The sequence below is a fragment of the Gigantopelta aegis genome, chromosome 10 (genome assembly GCF_016097555.1).
Source record: "Gigantopelta aegis isolate Gae_Host chromosome 10, Gae_host_genome, whole genome shotgun sequence".
NCBI lineage: Eukaryota > Metazoa > Mollusca > Gastropoda > Neomphalida > Peltospiridae > Gigantopelta > Gigantopelta aegis.
Window position 1 is genome coordinate 39036083 of NC_054708.1, and position 19693 is coordinate 39055775.

The 19693-nt window shown below is 36.0% G+C and overlaps 1 protein-coding gene across 1 annotated transcript in view; it reads right to left on the reverse strand.

Moving 5' to 3' along the window:
* Nucleotides 1–19693, reverse strand: part of LOC121382698 (telomere length and silencing protein 1 homolog) — an 88606-nt gene that overhangs the window by 68109 nt on the left and 804 nt on the right. The window lies entirely within an intron of this gene.

Consider the following 19693-nt stretch of genomic DNA (forward strand, 5'->3'; position numbering starts at 1 on the left):
AAGTAATGGCAATAAGTTGTAATAAACAACAACATACTTTTGTACCTGTGTCTAATTTGGTTATTTTGACACTTGGCAAAGAGATAAACCGAAAAAAATAATACCCATTGCCTCCAGTAGTACACCTCGGCCTGGAACAGATTTCAGACTCAGGCGAGTCATAAATAAGATATTGTTTCACTTTGGCACGAGACTGTACATTAACACATATCGCGCCATCTCAGTATTACACGAACCCAAAGTACATGGAACCTGCAGTGCTCATGCCGGGTAATCATCCTCCAATGTGGTGTCATATACTTGGGAGACACCCATGATCGCACCTGTGAAGTGGATAAAACTCTGTGTACAGGGCCTTACACCTCCCCATTGAGCCTAGCGGCACACTCACTCAGTTGGAGCTGGTACTGGCATGAAAAATCTCACATTGGCTTAGGTGGGATACGAACCCAGTATCTACCAGCCTCAAGTCCAATGGCATAACCATTACACCACTAAGGCTGTTATATTCAATTATTTTGCTTAATTGCATCCTCATGGTATAGGGTTTTGAAGCAGATAAGCAACAATCTCAATTCTTGTTATTATTGACAAAGACATAGCCTAATGTAAACAGTGAACATTACACTATGAACAAGCTCATATGTCATTGGTGTTACCGGACAATTAAGTGGGATAGTTCAGCAGTGTGATCCAATTGGTTTATAGTGATCAAAAGCACATGGATGTGTTATTTATGGAATAACTTTAGAATTAAAAAATATCCAAGGATGTAATTGTGCATTTCCACACAGATATTCTGTATGTGACTTAAATTACACACTGTGGCAGTTTTAATTATTTAAAACTATGGAGTCCTTCAAAATAAATTTCATCAAAGTCATAAAGGTAGAAAGTATGCTTTCCTAAATAAACAATTTAAATTTTTGAGATTACTTCTTGTTAGCAAAAGTGTGAAATTAATATTACCTAAATGTTTTTTTTCTGGGGGTTTTCCTTCAGCCTACAACTATTAAAGGCCTATTAGAATAATTGTGTGTTTCTGTATTGATAAGATATGGCCGGTCAGACAGTTTAAAAAATACACTAAATTAAGACACAGAATTTTAATTTTGTTTAAATATTAAATTAAAGATTTATTCATTCATTAATTTATGTAGTTATTTTTGTGCTTGTATTCCCAACAATGAGTAAAAAGTTGTAATCCTACTTTTGCTTTTACACAAGCGCTGCAAAACTCTACGTTAAAAGTTCCAAATATTTTCAGAAAACGAGGACGCCGTATAAATATGTGATGTCATTCTAATGTTTTCATTACATACACTATATAGCAAATCAAACAAATTATGTCACTACTCAAGAAATAAATCATTACAACTGCGTCATTATTCAAAAGAGTTAATTCTTTCCTTTTAACTAAAAAGCTATTTTAATTCAGGATTTTCAATATTTTTAAAAATAAAATTTAAAGTCTTTACTGGAAATGAAAACATACGTAATGTAATTTTCCGATATATAAACAACTACATAATAAAATATATATTTCTGAACTATACACAGTGGACTTATTAAAAAAAAAAATTTAAAGGAAAAAATCAGTTTGTCCAGCGTTCTGGTCCAGACCGCGTTTTACCAAAACCCATCGCTAAAACATGGATGACAATACAGCATTACGTTCATATCAGTGAATAGATTGTAAAATATCAATTTTCTAATGAATTGATTCTTAATTAACAGAATTTATACAATTATTTACAATTGTTACCAATGCATTATTTTGTCTACTATTCACTACAGTCGAGTCACAAAAATGTAGCATACCTTTTGCAGATCGAATATATAATAAGTGAAAACAAATTCTAACAATAGGGGGGCTTAAACATCATAGACATTAAATGATTTGGCCTTTTTGATCTGGCACGTATGAGGTCATGTGACATGCACTGAATGTTAATCATCTTCTTCCATCTTAAGTCAATTTCTATCAATCAAGTAGGCCCGATATCGGTAATTTTAAGGAATAAATGACTCTTAGTTGGTTCCACAGGGAACGCTTTTTTTTATACTATGAAATTTACTTCATGTTATTTATTTCTCAGCTGATTGTTTTGTAAATTGGACACAAAAATAGTATTTATCTTTTATTTCCAAAACACTTTTACTTGTCTTCTTACGTCAAACCAAACTGAAATTATTAACAAAAAACACTTTTGTAGAAGAATGCCCGGGATGGCCGACTATAGTAAACTTAATGGCTTTAGGATTTGTAAAGTTTTGTATTTAGATACTTACTTGTCTGAACTTTATTGTTAACGGAAATCTTCACTAACTGTGAAGAAAAACTTCACAAATGAACGACAAGCAGACAACAACAAATCGGATGTTAATTGCGCGAACCAAGCATAACGCAGTTAGGGACGTTGAAGATATACTCTTTACATTCCAACAAAACATTTATTTTACCCAAAGTGCCATTATGCAACTATGATGTTGCACAAGTCCCTTTAATTTTCAAATCATCTTCAAAAATATGCAAAGCGAGGAAAACGGCATCTTATTAAAACGCATTGTCATTGGTGTTACCAATGGTCATTGGTGTTACTCAGTACTTGGTAACACCAATGACAGGAAACAACAATGACAAATAAGTGCATAATTAATCCATACTCTCTAAAGAAACAGTTGAGAAAACAGTGAACAAACATACTTTTATATTTTGACAACACATTCATGACATTTCAGGGGCGGCACAGTGTAAAAAAAATAGTGGTATGGCTCGTAGTTGCCAGACTCGCCTTTCAAATTACTTGTAAGGACATTTTCACAGATATAGCAAATATAACCCACACACACACACACACACACAAAAGTGGTACGGCCATGCCGAATCTCTTTGAAAAGTGGTATGTCCATGGCCGTTACTATACCGTCTGTACCGTATGCACCGCCTCTGCATTTAAAAAAAAACTATTCACAACTGTTCATATGTCTTCTGTTTTTGACAAATAACTTTCATGTCCGATATTTACCGGTGGAATGTTTCATCCAGAGATCATTTAGTTTCTTTTGTTTTCTCGTAAGTATATACAGTAACACCAATGACATAAAACTCCAGGGACTTGATGGAATGAAGTTCGAAGGCACTTCCATCAGGGAGAGATCTAAAATCCTCTTCAACCACTCCACCACCAGCGTTGTCTTGTCCGCCATGTCCCCCTGCACAAACTTCAGGAAGCCAGACCTGATCTTCCCGATATGCAACTTCCAGACGGCTTCCGAATTGGAGGGTGACGGTGTTGGTGCTCATGAAATGCTACTGACATATTTTTGACATTGAAAAGCCAACATTACTTTTGCCTATTCTTTATTTTACTAAATAAACGGTTTTAAAACAAAATCAAATTCAAACAATGGGAAGACCGTGGATTAAGTTCATTGTTGTTTTGTTGATCCTTGAAGCAAACTATTAACACGTTTGGTTAAAAATATCAAAGCTGTAACTTGATCTTTAATTCCTTAATTGTTATTTTTCAACCGTTCCCAGTCATTTGTAACAGTGATTACACAGAGCATGTGCCTGCTGAAGTGACAATAAACAAAACAATTAATGACTCCATCAATATTGATAATGGTCTGATTCCCAAACAAAAATTGCAAGCTTAATAAATAGCTGGTAACAACCTTGCGGCAAGGTAGTAACTACCGCGTTTCGAGCTAGTATTTGGAACCTTTTTACAACCTTGCCGCAAGCTTGCAACGAGCTTCCCGCAAGCTTATTCAGTTTAAGCTAGTATTTGGAACCTTTTTACAACCTTGCTGCAAACTTGCTACGAGCTTCCCGCATGCTTGCGATGAGCTTCCCGCACGCTTGCGACGAGCTTCCCGCATGCTTGCGACGAGCTTCCCGCATGCTTGCGATGAGCTTCACGCAAGCTTGCAACAAGCTTCCCGCAAGCTTGCGATGATCTACCTACAAGCTTGCATCAGTGGCAGCCATCTTGCATCTTGTATAATTCTTTAAAAAAACAACAATGGTTTTAAAGTGAAAAACATGAACAGTTAAAACAAAAAAAATAGGTGCTACATGTTGTCAGATACTTAGGCTACAAAATTAGTTTACCTGTCTGATAGACATGTTCCATTTATGTGAGATAGTCTTGACTAAACTAATATGCTAAAAAGCTCCTGGTCCTATATTCTTCTTCTTCTTCTTGTTTTATGTTATATTCCTCCACTATCTGGAGATCCACACTGTGGTGTAATGTCATTTGTTTGTTTCTTCTTGTTTTCTTTTTTCTCCTGTTCCACCAAGCAGGATTCAACCAAACTTGGTCCAAATGATCCTCTTATACACCTGACCAAGTGTTGTTATTTTTCAGGCCAATAAACATTCCAAGATGGCCGCCCTGGCCTCTGAATAACTGAGAAATTTTTAACTTTTACTCAAGTTCCACCATGCAAATTTAAACCATATGTATTCCTAATGATCCTCTCATGGCCCTGACAAAGTTTGTTATTTTTCGGGCAGATTTAAAATCAAGATAGCTGCCCTGGCCTCAAATTAACAGACATTTTTTTGCTTCTTTTCAAGGTCCACCAGGCAGGTTTCAATCAAACAGTCCAAATGGTTATTTTTGTGGCTGATTCAAAATCCAAGATGGCCACCATGGCCTCTGATTGGCTCAGACATTTTCAACATCTTCTCAAATTCCACCAGGCTAATTTCAACCAAACATGGCCCATGTCATCCTCTCATGGCCATGCATATGTTATTATTTTTGGGGCCAATTGAAAATCCAATTATTACAAGATGATTCTGTTTTAACCATATTGTATTATCATTCGTATGTATTAATATTAATTTTGTTTTAATTATTACTGTAAATACTATCTAAATCTGTAACATGTATGTTTGGTTGTTTAGCCACTGTTCCCACTGAATTTGATGAATCATATGAGAAGTTATGAATTAAAAAAAAATAACCATGAAAATGATTTGGACGTAGCTTTTTCTCCACAAGTGTAGACATGCTTTCACAGTTGAAGATATACATGCAGCATGCTTACAAAAATGAAAACATGCTTGCGGGAAGCTTGCACAGTTGAAGATATGCATGCAGCAAGCTTGCAAAATGAAAACATGCTTGTGGGAAGCTTGCACAGTTGAAGATATGCTTGCAGCAAGCTTGCGCATGCTTTCACAAATGAAAACATGCATGCGGCAAGCTTGCAAAAATACTGACTACCTTACGCGAGCTAAATGTTAGCTTGCAAATAGCTTGCATTGCTTGTACTACCTTGTAACAACCTTGTAACTACCTTGCAACAACCTAGCCGCAAGCATGCATTTTTGTTTGGGATTTTTTGTCCGGTTTTTAGAGATACAAATTAAAGAGTCTGGGACTGAATTATTAATTAAAAGATGCATAAATCACTGGACCATGAAAAATGTCCGGTCTTGAGAGAATTCTAGTTTAGAGAGGATCCTGTATTGAGGTGTTTCACTGTATGTATTTACAAAAGTCAGTCATACATCATCCATATGCATCTTTTAAAAATATAACCGGGTTTTTTCCTTAAAAAAACCCTACATTTAATTTACTAATTTTTCTTACTCCAATAATTAGTTAAAATAATCATTTCGTATGACAAAGGAAGTCTCAGATAATGACATAAAAGGGTCATTCTACAGAAAGTGTCACTTTTATGTCTCTGTACAATTTCTTTTTTATTTATATATAGAAAACTAAATTTGTTGTCTTTAACGATACCTTATTAATGATATCATCCTGTCATAGCATTTTTTTTCTCTCTGGTAATCAGCTTTGATAGAGATTAGTGTAAAATGTCATTGGTGTTACCCGTCCCTAGCATAACACTATACATAACATGCACTGTTAAAATATATAACAGAAGACATAACACTAAATACCTTTAATGTAATACGTACTGATGGCTGACTTACTCACTAAAGAAGGAATCTTGTATATATTTTCCGTATTCAAAAGATGGTGGGCAATATAAGCTTGTCATTGGTGTTACTGTATATACTTATGAGAAAACAAAAGAAACCAAATGCTCTCTGGATGAAACATTCAACCGGTAGATATCGGCCATCGAACTTATTTCTCAAAAACATCAGACATATGAACAGTTGTGAATAATTTTCTTTAAATGTCATGTACGTGTTGTCAAAATACAAAAGTAGGTTTATTCACCGTTATTGGTGTTACGATCGTATTTATGTTATGGTTAATAATTTTAAGAAACTTTTTGCATTTTATTGTAGACATCGTATGTCTGCTACAGCATACACTTTTTCAGTTTTCTCAACTGTTTCTTTAGAGCGCATGAATTAATTATACAATTATTTGTCATTGGTGTTACCTGTCATTGGTGTTACCAGGTACTGAGTAACACCAATGACAATGCGTTTGAATAAGATGCCATTTTCCTCGCTTTGCAAATTTCTGAAGATGATTTGAAAATTAAACAGAATTATGCAGCATCATAGCTGCATAATGGCACTTTGGGTAAAATAAATGTTTTGCTGGCGTCCTCGTTTTCTGAAAATATTTGGAACATTTTAATGTAGAGTTTTGTAGCGCTTGCGTAAAAGCAAAAGTAGGATTACAACTTTTAACTCGTTATTAGGAATACAAGTATACAGTAAAATAGATTTTGAGCCTTAATAAAAACACAAAATATATAACTACATAAATTAATGAATGAATAAATCTTTAATTTAATATTTAAACAAAATTAAAATTCTGTATCTTAATTTAGTATATTTTTTAAACTAACCGGCCATATCTTATCAATACAGAAACACACAATTATTCTGATAGGCCTTTAATAGTTGTAGGCTGAAGAAGAAAAAACTATTAAAAAAATTAAGGAAATATTAATTACATCATTTTGCTGATAAGTAGTGTAGTGGTAGTCTCAAGAATAATAGTATTTTCAGGATACAGTCTTGAATGTCATTGGTGTTACACATTGTCATTGGTATTACTTGCTTTGTCATTGGTGTTACGCAAGGATATTTTAGCTATCATTTCTCAAGAAACTTTATTTTCGAAATTTAAATTGTTTATTTAGGAAAGCAAATCTTCTACCTTTATGACTTTGATGAAATTTATTTTGAAGGAATCCATATTTTTAAATAATTAAAACTACCACAGTGTTTAATTTAAGTCACATACACAGCGCCCTCAATAGTTTAAGAAGTAGCAGGCTACAACAGTGATGATAGCAGGGGGCAAAGCGGGGGGTCTGGGGGCCCTCCCCGAGAAACATTTGAAAAATCAAATTTCGATGTGAACTAATCGCGTTTCAAGACAAATAAACAACTACTTTGGCACCTTGTTTGGATCCCTTTTGTAGGAGACTTTATTAAAGAAGAGAAAGCACTTTTTTTTTTACCATCAACGAAAAGTAGGCGGCGGCAAAAGCTGTTTCAGGCGGCGATTTGCCGCCGGAGACCGGGTACTTTTGAGGGCTCTGCATACAGAATATCCGTGTGGAAATGCACAATTACACCCTTGGGTATTTTTTAATTCTAAAGTTATTCCATATATGTTATTAAGGACACCCAAATAACACATTCATGTGCTCTTGATCACTATAAACCAATTGGATCAAACTGCTGACCTATCCCAATTGTCTGGTAATACCAATGACATAATGAGCTTGTTCATATAGAGTAACACGTCTGCACGTGCAGGCCGATTACAGTTATGCATGGCCAGATATAATTTTATGTTTCTTTGTTCATCTAGTTTCCAAAAGTTAACAATAAATATTTATATCTTTTAATTGTTTTATCTTGAATTTGTATTTTAAAAAGTGACAGTTTCTGTAGAATGACCCAGAAATGTTTGCAGGAAACTTGCACAGTTAAAAATAAAAACATGCTTGCAGGAACTTGCACAATTGAAGATATGTAGAAGTTTGTTTTGTTTAACGACACCACTAGAGCACATTCATTTATTAATCATCGGCTATTGGAGATATGCATGCAGGAAGCTTGCAGTGTTGAAAATATGCATGTAGCAAGCTTGCAAAAATGAAAACATGCTTGCAGGAAGCTTGCACTGTTGAAGATATGCATGCAGCAAGCTTGTGCATGCTTGCACAAATCAAAACATGCATGCGGAAAGCTTGCAGAATTATGGACTACCTTACACAAGCTAAATGTTAGCTTCCAAATAGCTTGCATTGCTTGTACTACCTTGTAACAAACTTGTAACTACCTTGCGACAACCTATCCACAAGCATGCACTTTTTGTTTGGGGGAGGGACATTTGTGCTACTGTACATTAAAACAGTTTGTGTTATAAAACCAACCTGAAAAACATCATTTGTATATGTATTTTGATTAAATGAACTAAAATAATTTATGTCACATCAAGCTGTGCAATTCACAAACACTGCAAGTCTTTAGATATCACCTTACAAAAGGATGACAGAGCTCCACTAATTGGGGCAATACAATTTCTATAGGAGAATGGGAAGAGTTACCTGATCACTTTGTACTTGTCTAATCAAAAGGATGGGTATCTCTACTTCTGGCAGACTAAGAGTGATTAATTTACTTCATACATTAGTGCTAATTAAAAGCCCAAGGATTGGATTGGATAACATATTAATGGCAGTTATTGCAGCCATTGCAAAATAACTGTTTTTAATGTAAGTACGGTTTACTTTGTAGTTTGAAAGGAAAACGAGCAAATGTCAACATTGCCAGCAATGGGGACACAGTGCGGTGAAATGCTGTCATCACAGGGAACTCTCCACTTTCGTTTTGAGATATTTTATTGATCAAAAAAGAATCAAAAGGATTGCACAACTGGCAGAGCCTATAAGTGCTCTCCTAAACAAGATCGACATCAGACAATATTCATAATCATATATATCTAAAGCATAATAACAATGTCCAATGGCATAAAATATTTAACATAATTAATATTTTTTAATATATAGTAATAAAAGGTAGAGAGTAGATAAAATAGAAATGGGATAGTCGAGAAAAAATATGATAGTAATGATCCTATTGTTGGAGCTAACCTTATATGGGGCAGTAAAATCAGAATAATAAGTTAGTTCAACTCGAATCTCTTACTTTCAGCTATATATTTATGTACTGTGTTAAAAATTAAATTGTTTTCTTCAATTGGTAGGTTTATTGACCCGGATAGTAGTAGATCAATGTCTAAGATATCAAGGTAATTATGTAACGATGCAAATAAATCATATCTTTGTCTGATGAACAGAGGGCAGACATAAAAATAATGAAAATTATCATCACAGTTATCTCCACATGCACAGCTTGGGCTATCAGAAAGATGGCTTAAAAATAAATGATAGTTTAAATTGCTAGCATAGTTACGAAGCTAACAATGGATAATGTTACATTTACGATTTCGAACTCCCCACTTGCCACAGGTGCGGACAAAAGCATGAGAGAAGCTCACTCAACTCTCCATGCACAAGGGCGATGCAGTATCCTAACTGCCTCAGCCGCCATATGGCATATGGCACATGACACACAGTGCCATTATTAAAAGGCACTCCGCCAGCTAAATAATCATAAGAAAACCAACACAGATATCACTAGCAAAAAACCTACAGCAGCCAGCAGGCCAGCAACTACAGTCACAGCAGGCTGCACATATGCTGAAAAACTAAAAACCGCAGCCAATCAGGAAATCAACCAGTTAAAACTAATAATTGAAACTTTAGTTTCAGAAATGGCCTGAGAAACCAACCTCAACTCAAATAATTAAATTAACTAATATAAACTTAACATCACTTCGGGCTAGCATTATGGGAGACAAGTCTCCATACGCCCCCACAAACAAAAATAACATAGGAAAAAATGGCCTTAGCGTTCTCCAATGGAATGCTAAAGGCCTCCATTCAGTGGGACATGGTGCCGAGATCATTCAACTAATTAGCACTAGTAACAACAAGCCAGATATTATTTGCCTTCAAGAAACTTGGCTAGGAGCTGGCACTAAAGATAAAAAATAAAATAAAATAAAAGTTTTTAAAATACCAGTTACTATAAAAATAGTGATAATAGCACTAGAGGTGGAATAGCCACACTAATTAAAAATACCATACCACATACTGAAATTAAATACGACTCTATTAACACTAACCTAGAAGTCCTAGGACTTACCATTCAAAATGATAAAATGCCTGTTGACGTCATTAATGTTTATAGACAGCCGGGAACAGCCCATAAACAACTAACGTTAAGAGATTACAATAAACTCATAAACCCAAACAATAACTTAATTCTTGTAGATTTTAAATGTCATAGCACACTGTGGGGAGGTCTGCATTCTAACGCACAGGGAGACATACTTGAGGAATTCATCAACACACACAATCTAGTATATCTATGTCTCAACGTTGGCAGTACTACTTTTATACATGATTATCTGGGCATATCCGCCATCGACCTAACTGTCACCTCTAACAACATAGGTGCAAACTCCCAATGGGAGGTGTTAGAAGCTCTCAATAGCGACCACCTACCCATATTAACCAGCTATAAATGTAATACTACTTATACAGAAGAAGATAAATTTATACCTAAATTTAACTTTAGCAAAGCTAACTGGCAGGCTTTACAAGCGATTGTAGCAATATCAAGTTAGAAGATAGCCTAAACATTGACGACGCCCCTACTAAACTTACTAATAAAATAATAGAAATAGCTGAAAAGAAGATTCCTAAAACTAAACCTTTCAATAAAAATAGACCAGTTAACTGGTGGACGGAGGAAATTAAAACCAAATGCGGCTTTAGGAATAGGATGCGTAAACCACACTAAATATAAAATAGCTAAAAACGAAGTCACCAAACTTATCATTAATGCTAAACAAGCCAGCTGGAATAAATTCTGTGGAGAAATTAATAATAGAACATCAATTAGAGAAATGTGGAAAAAAAGTTAAAGCTATTCAAGGAGAAAGATAACTCTTTACAAACTAACAATACCAAAACAGCAAACTACTGATAACTTAGAATTCAATAAACCGATAACCTTATTAGAATTAAAAACAGCTCTTAAAGCAAAAAAGAGTACCACCACCGGGTCTGATAAAATTAGCTATACACTACTTAAGCATATGCCGGACGTAGCCCTAGGGGTAGTGTTATTGTTCTTTAACCGAATCTGGAGGGAAGGTCAAATGCCCACTGCGTGGAAACACGCAGAATGCTTTAGTCTCCCTAAAGCGAGAAAAGACCATGCCGTAGACTTAATAACTACCTACTTGAAAATAACCTAATAACTAATGTACAAAGCGGATTTAGAGCTAAACACTCAACTATAGATCAAATTGTTAGATTACAAAATGGTATTAATGATGCATTCCGAAAATCACATAACGTTTTAGCAATTTTTATAGACATAGAAAAGGCCTTTGACATGGTATGGCGCCATGGTCTACTAAATAAACTACAAAGTAATGGTATTAAAGGTAACATGTTTAACTTTATCAACAACTTCATCCATAACAGATCAATCTCAGTTAAAGTTAATGGACACTTTTCAGATAGAACTGAAATAATAAATGGTATACCACAAACCACAAGGTTTGGTCCTCTCACCAACCTTATTTAATATTTTCATTAATGACATAACTAAAGCATTTAATGCCAAAGAAAAACCAGGAAAGGCTTCAACATTAAATACAGCACTGTTTGCTGATGACTGCGCCATCTGGCATATAGGCAACACAACCACTAACATTTTTTACCAAATGCAAGCTGATATGAATAGACTTAATAAATGGGCCCTGGACTGGGTATTAAACTTTCAGAAACTAAAACTGTCTATATGCTCTTTAACAAAGTCAATAAACCAGATAACTCCTGTCACGGGGATCCTATAATACCCGTAACTGAATAAAACACGATTATCCAAATATCTCTCCTAACTGTATATCTATTAGATCTCTCTGTAACAGGCGGTTATACCTGCATGGCTCGTCTCTAGGTATGATCAGAGATAAGATCTTATATAAAGTATGTGTAATATAGCACGTTTAGTTCACTAGAAAACACAACAAAAACACAATACACTTTGGAATCTGTATTAACCTACGCTGACAAATGTACTGCTGCAGTAGTTAATTAACAACAACAAATAATAACAACCCAGAACTGATCACTTAATTAGTTAATCTCTAGGTGTCTAGTTTACACAATATTCTAATCACTTCACCGTGACACAACACCTACACGTGTGATAATTGAGAAACGCTTCCAGGGGAACTTAGTTAATAAAGGAATTACAACTCTATTCCTAACTGGTTAATTTAAGCATGATACTATAACCGATAAACTTATATATTTATAGATATAAACGTTCTTTATTTTTTCTGTAAATATAAAATCAGTGCACTGACTCATGATTGGCATTTGGTATATTACACTTTCAAATGTTTTGGTGGCCCTTAAAAGGGCCGTAGTAACACTAACGTGGCCGGATAGTGTTGAAAATGCAAAAGAAATACTTTCGTATTCCACTGACATTGAAGTGGACCCCGTCATCTAGAAAATCCTCTGGATAATGAGTGGACAGAGGCACCAGGTTGCGCCCTATGGCCCTCTTCAAACCCCGATTCACGGCATTTCTTAATGTGTTGAACTCAGCTATTGTCATCTTGGGGGACTTCTTAAAAATCCCCCGGCGACAAATCTCTACCACACACTCTTTCCACACTTCCAGGTAACAGTCATTGACGTAATGCCAACAAACGGTCAACTATATCCTTAGGATCATTTCCGCCAAGGTGTATTATCACCAAAGACGGATTATAATTTGCCACAGCCCGTTCTCACATAAGTTTGCAGATGATTTTTTTGTTCATAACAAACAATACTTATAATTAAATTTGAAACATACTGAGTAATAATAACATTAAAAGTTCATATATATATATATTCTACTGAGTATTGTCCGAAATATACATATATTTTCTGTATATATACAAAATATATATCTATTTTATTTTACTTACTGTTTACTAGAATACTAGACCACCCTGTATAGGAACGTTCTGTACAGAGCTGTCCTGACTACATATATTTTTTTTATATTTACACACGCACACGTTATATATTTTATTGAGTATAATCCGAAATATACATATATTTTCTTTATATACAAAATATATATTTATTTTCTTTACTGTTAATGTGTTTTCCACCATATCTAGACCGCCCTGTGTAGGAACGTCCTGTACAGAACCGGAAAGGTTTTGGTCCCTTATGCGTTCACTGGCTTCCCTCCTACAAAATGTGCCGAACAAACCCTCGTACTTAGAGTAACATTAAAATTGTTTTCTACGTGAAACGATTACCCACAAACGTTTCCGGTATCCATTGGCTGGATATCGATGGAAGGATAACGAATTTCCCGGACATATGCGATTGGAACAGTTAATAATTGAACAATGGTCATGGCCTCCCATTGCTTTTGCCCCCCAATTTGCAGATAGGTTTATTTTGGCGAGATCTCGCGGTTTGCGTCCTTGAGTAACTCCGCAACGGGCACATGCGCAGTGGAATGAGAAAGAAGTCTATTGGTCTTTTCTTTCTGTGGCCTGTACCTGTGGTTCTTGATTGGCAGGTGTATATTTAGACGGTCTCTAGACACTGTGTCGAGACACACTAAAAAGACGTGCCTCTTTTATTAAGATCAGAGGGTATTGTGTAATAACCTCAAATAGTAATGGACTTTACCAGCTTTACTACTGTAAGTAATTCTGTAAAACCCTCGATTAAGTAGACTTTCCCATCTAAAATCACAAAACTGACCAATTACGTAGTCCCAGAGAAAAGAAAATTATCACTTGAGTATCGTGAGTGGTTGTTTTTACTCAAACGTATCCTACCAATAGGCCTAATAATATGCATTTCTTTGGATTTTTTTAAAGAAAAAAATACTATAATTCCATTTCGTTATATTGATGCAAACTGAAATATATTTAGTTAAATAGTTTATTATACTATCAAGTCATTTATGTTGTTTTACAAGTCAGGTTGATGAAAGCTAAGTGCCGTGTCGTAAATTAGAGCATTTGTTTACACTGTGCATAACAGAGAAGTTGGACCTGAACTGACGTCACTTTGCCCCAAGCTATACCACCGGACATCACAAAAATGAAACAAAATGGCTGCCCCCAGTTAGCAGGAATAATCACGTTTTTTTTATTAATTCTAAAATTACGCGTTTTTCATTTGTTAAAGTGTCAGTATGTGTTGGTGGTCCGGGTATGCATCTTTCCAACACATAAGGCTCTTGTTGAGTTTAGTCTACCTTTAAAACGGAAACGGCATTCACCCAGTTTATTGTTCTTGTAAAGAGATGTAAAGTGACGTCATGCAAAAAAATAAATAATAATTCTCTATATTATTACAATGCTTCGCCACATTAAAATAAAAACTAGTCTATTTACCTTGACCTCTACCAAAAAAGTTCCGAGAGCAGACAATGCGTTTAAATGTTGGGATGTTTTTATTTTTTATAATTTTAGACAAACTATTAAGTTTAAGTTTTAAAAGATAAAACAAATCAAAAAAATACATTTCGTCAACTATATCATAATACAAAAATTACTGTAGTAGATTATATTTTTTCATGTATGGATATTTCACATTCTCATGAGATTCTCGTATTATCTGTCATGGCTGACGAAGAACGCTTTTAGTCTTGATAATTGTTAATCTTCATTGTATTAATTATATTTGCAGCAACAATTAATTTAATATATAATATATCAACGATATCGAGTAAGTGTTTCCAACAAAGTGTGAATGTTTTTTTTTACAGAACACTGAAGTTTGTTTTTGCTACACATGGGGTATTAATATGTGGATTTTTTTTAATCAGTTAACTCGAAAATGATCGATGTAAAGGTATTTGACGTCAAACATAGGATTGTTGTGGTATTAGAGTGGAAATCTTTGCCAACTTTTTGGTTGTCGGGAATTGCCAAAAAAATTTATAGCTTGGTCTCTGACTGTAATGAGAGCGTATTTATGTCCAAATGTCCGTCTAGCTCTCGATCTTAGAGTCAGAGTACTCAGGCTAATGGGGTATATGCCTCATCTCGTAGCGCTGAACAGAAGACCGTGTCGATGTCAGCGCTACGTTATCGTATCTACATAATCTAGCAAGTAACATCATTAAACATGAGTTCTATATAATATATTTCTTTTTTATTTGTTATAAAGTTTTATCAATGTATTTTATACCTATTACAAGTACTGGTATTCTTCCAATATTAAACAATAAATGCAGGGATCACGCTGTCGTTTGCCAAAGGCGGGAAAAAAAATAATTTGGCAAAAGAATTTCAATGTTGGCGAAAAATTTGACGAAAGACTTTCTTTTACCATATAATTTTCTGTTTATAACTTTCAACCGATTTTGTTTAGTGTTCCGGTTCGTACCAAATTTGAGCATGTGGCTGGTTTTCACTCTATTTTCGGAAACAAGCGAATATCGATCTAATACTCAAAATTAGAATACACAGTTAAAGATTTTAATGATAAAATATTACATTATTATATAAAATGTGTTTTACCCAAAATAATATCTAAAGTTTTCTTTTACCTCAGAAAGCTTTCGTTTAATGTAGGTTAGGTCGCACGGCCCAGTTCATTTCTGGAATGTGGGGGTGCAAGTAGAAAATGTACACCATTCTACAAATATTATTCAACTATCTTTAATGTTACTGGTATAAATTGTATATAAATATTATTTCAAATACACGTGGTCAGCAATTATAAATTGTTTGTGCTATATTTGTTAATAAACTTTATCCTAATAACCCTCACTGTTAGAAATAGAATGCTCGGAGCAAGTTGTCGCTTTCTACCTATTTTCGGACTGCAATAGATGCCGGTGTTTTGTTTGCAATAAACATGTTGTGTTTATTTATATTTTATTGACTGTCTACAATGAGTAAGACAAAAAACAAAAAGAATAATAGTGTTTAACATCAAAGTGTACAGGTAATTAGTTAAACAATTGGTCAGATTGTAAATACGGCCAGTTGCTGGCAGTGTTATCACTACGTTAATCCGAACTGATTACCACTGTCCATACATCAAACAAATAAATCGGTGATTAGAGCTTATGATTTATGTTATCTTTGCTTTCAAAAGAAAATTAATTAATATATCTCTTGTGCTAAAACAACTACTTGCTACCAGTTTAGGAGGCCATATTTGACATGAAGAACTCATTAGACGTGTTACGTATATAAACGACATGAACAATATTTTTATTAAAAGTTAGGTGATAGATCTTTTGACTTAAGTTAAGTCACAGCACCAATCACATAGTTTTATGCAGGTTCATGTTATGGTCAATATGGAGATATCATTCATCAATCTCCACTTTCCAATTCTTAACATTTCCATTATGGTGGAGGTGGTGGATGGGACAGCCAAGGGAAATTAATTAAAAATGGGGCAGACCTTCCCGTCTACTCTCCTCTGACATAAATACCAGATTAACCAGACATATTTTATTGTCAATATTCTACTTTTTACATAATCATTTGTAGAAACCCTTTTTAACCCTTTGTATATAAACACTTTTTAACTTACTTCGTTTTTAATTTTAATTTTTTTTTTTACTAACACTCTCCCCACCCCTATCGTTGTGAGCACAGTTTCTGGCCCTAGTCAGAAATAGTGCTCGCAACGAGCGTGCTTGAACATTAAATTGATATAAGCACGTTAATTCCCGACATCTGACCTGATAGTCATTTGTGGGCATACATACATACACAATATTTTTATTCACATTTCACACTCAATGCGTCTAAATTATGGGGAAACGAAAAATTAATGATCGGAATGAAAGTGGTGCCAAAGTACCAAAGTTATCATCATTTGGGTTTGTTGGGTCCTGTCCAAATTTAGCTTCATCATCCAAAGAAAATGTAGACACCCCAGTGATTGAAACACCAAATATAAAAAATTAATAGGCCTACTGAAGACAATGTGTTACACTTTTAACTATTTTTCAGATTATAATGCAGGCCTTTCCCCAGGATTGTTTTAAGGCGCTTACATATATATAGCATCATTATAACACAAAAATCAAGCCAAAAGAAGTGGGGTAGTGGGTTGAAAACAGTTAAGTGTTTGCCTTCAATCCATCAAATCATGTTGGGGTTGTTTTTGTGGGGGTTTTTAAAAAAAAAATTGGGGGGGGGGGGGTAAAACTTTAAAAAAAATAATAACCCATCAATTCCCCACCCCCAACAATTTCATAATTTGCGCCATGTTGTTGCTGTTGATTTCAGCGTCGTGTTAAATGCTTGTCACCTCACAGTTTAACAAATACATATCTAGCATTATCTAACAAATATGATTATTGTAAACTAATTCAGTGTACGTTTAACTGCAATTTGTATAAATACTGCATGTTCATTTCCTGCGATCGCGATCTCAGTGCGTGCTCTCGACCATAGGTACAAAATTAACAAAGACAAAGGAAATAACGAAACTGCAGTTAGGTATTCATTGATGCAAACAACTAGTGTTTTTCTACACATTTACATCAAGATTTACTTCCGTGTAATCGTCCGCAACGATGTCTCTTGACACGTGGGTGTCAGCTGACTCTGAAGCGTGACGTATATTACGCCGAGAGCTTTCCTCAGTTCAGCCAACGAACGTTCTTCCTAACGTTCGCGAACTATTTGATTGGTGTCCGTCGTGTCCATTTGGTTTAACGTGAAGCGCACAAACCAGTGTAGCGAACGTTTTGTTTTCGCTCGGTCTGGCTGAACTCAGCCCTTGGGATAGCCGACATGTCTTTCGGCCCTGAACTGGCATGTGTATTCAAATTGACATGCAGTGTCGGTTTGTTTTTATTACTTTGGTTCAGACTTTACAAAATTAAAATAATGGTGACATGTTTTACTGAAGAATTTCACCTTCAAAGATGTTTATTCAGTTAATAGGTATTTTCTTTGATTTGTCTTGATGCGTAATTCCCATGCATACAGACATTATTACAACAAGCAGTTATCTGGCGGATTAGTAGTAGCCGATCACCTGTACCACGTGACCAGCACAAGCCCACAAACGGTGCGATCAATGGACCTCAAAGTGAACAACTAAAGAATTGCAGAGATACCAAATGGAAGTGTGATAATGTGTGGTGAATGACGTTACGGATCACAGCTCCATTGTTTTGTATACATGTTACAAATTAAGCCGACACGGTCCTGCAGTTAAGGTGCTTACCAGACATGAAGGCGCTTACTTGGTTGGCTAAGGGAGCACGGGCCGTGTCGGCTTATCGCTCTAGGGAAACCCCTGTAATGTGTGCTGTAAAAATGTTAGTTTTTTTGTGGTACACAAAAAGTTTTTCATTTTATTTCATTCTGAATATGTCACTCTGACTTCATCTGTGCATTCCACTATTAGATAGTGATTGAAAGAACCTGTAATGCAGAACGTGCAATTAAGAATATTTATATCTTAATTATTATACATTAATACTTGACATATTTTATTATTTTTTTTGGTCGAAATGTCAAAATATACTCTTCAAAAGAAGAAACGCAAAACCACATTGTCGTAACATTTGGAGAATTGATTTAATTATTGAATGGTGAGTCCGATAATTACCAAATGTTGCAGGATTGTTCACAATTCACTCTAGTCCAATGTGAGTAAGTGATAGGACACACCACCAAGGTCAAGGTCATCTGGAGTCAATACCGGGTGTGGCCTCCGCGTGTGTTGACAACTGCCTGGCACCGCCTGCCCATTGAAGCAACCAGAGTACGGATGACGTCCCGGGGGATGGTGGCCCACTCGGCCTGCAAGGCTGCTGCCAGCTCGGGCAGGGTCTGGGGCTGTGGTTGTCGCTGTCGGAGGCGTCGGTCCAACTCGTCCCATAGATGCTCAATTGGGTTCAAATCCGGTGATATCGATGGCCAAGGAAGGACATTAATGTTGTTGTTCTGTAGGAAAGCCGTTGTGAGACGTGCTGTGTGAGGCCTGGCGTTGTCATGTTGGAACACTGCGTTGGCGTTGGCCATAACTGGAACGATGTGTGGCCGGAGGATCTGGTCAATGTAGCCCTGTGCATTCAGGTTGCCCTGCACGTGGACCAGGTCAGTTCTGCCAGTGTGTGAGATGGCTGCCCACACCATGACACTACCCCCGCCGAATCTGTCCACTTCCTGCACGCAGTTTGCCGCATAACGTTCACCACGACGCCTATACACGCGACATCTTCCATCATGACGTCGGAGCAGAAATCGGGACTCGTCACTGAACCACACCTGTCTCCATCGCAGTTGAGGCCATTGTCGATGAATCTGGCACCACTGCAGTCGGAGTCGACGGTGTTGTGGTGTTAAGATGACACTTCGAACTGGACGTCTGGCACGAATTCCTACCTCACGTAGGCGGTTCCGTACGGTCTTGTCGGATATCCTGCGCAAACCTGGTATTGCTGCGGCTGTGGAGGTGGCAGTAGTCAATCGTTCCCGAAGGTGGCGTACCCGGATGAAGCGGTCCTGCCCGGGGGTAGTGACCCGTGGTCGACCGGATCTAGGGAGGTCACGTGTTGATCCATGTTGCTGGTAACGGTCCCACAGTCTGGAGATGGTGCTTGGGGACACATGGA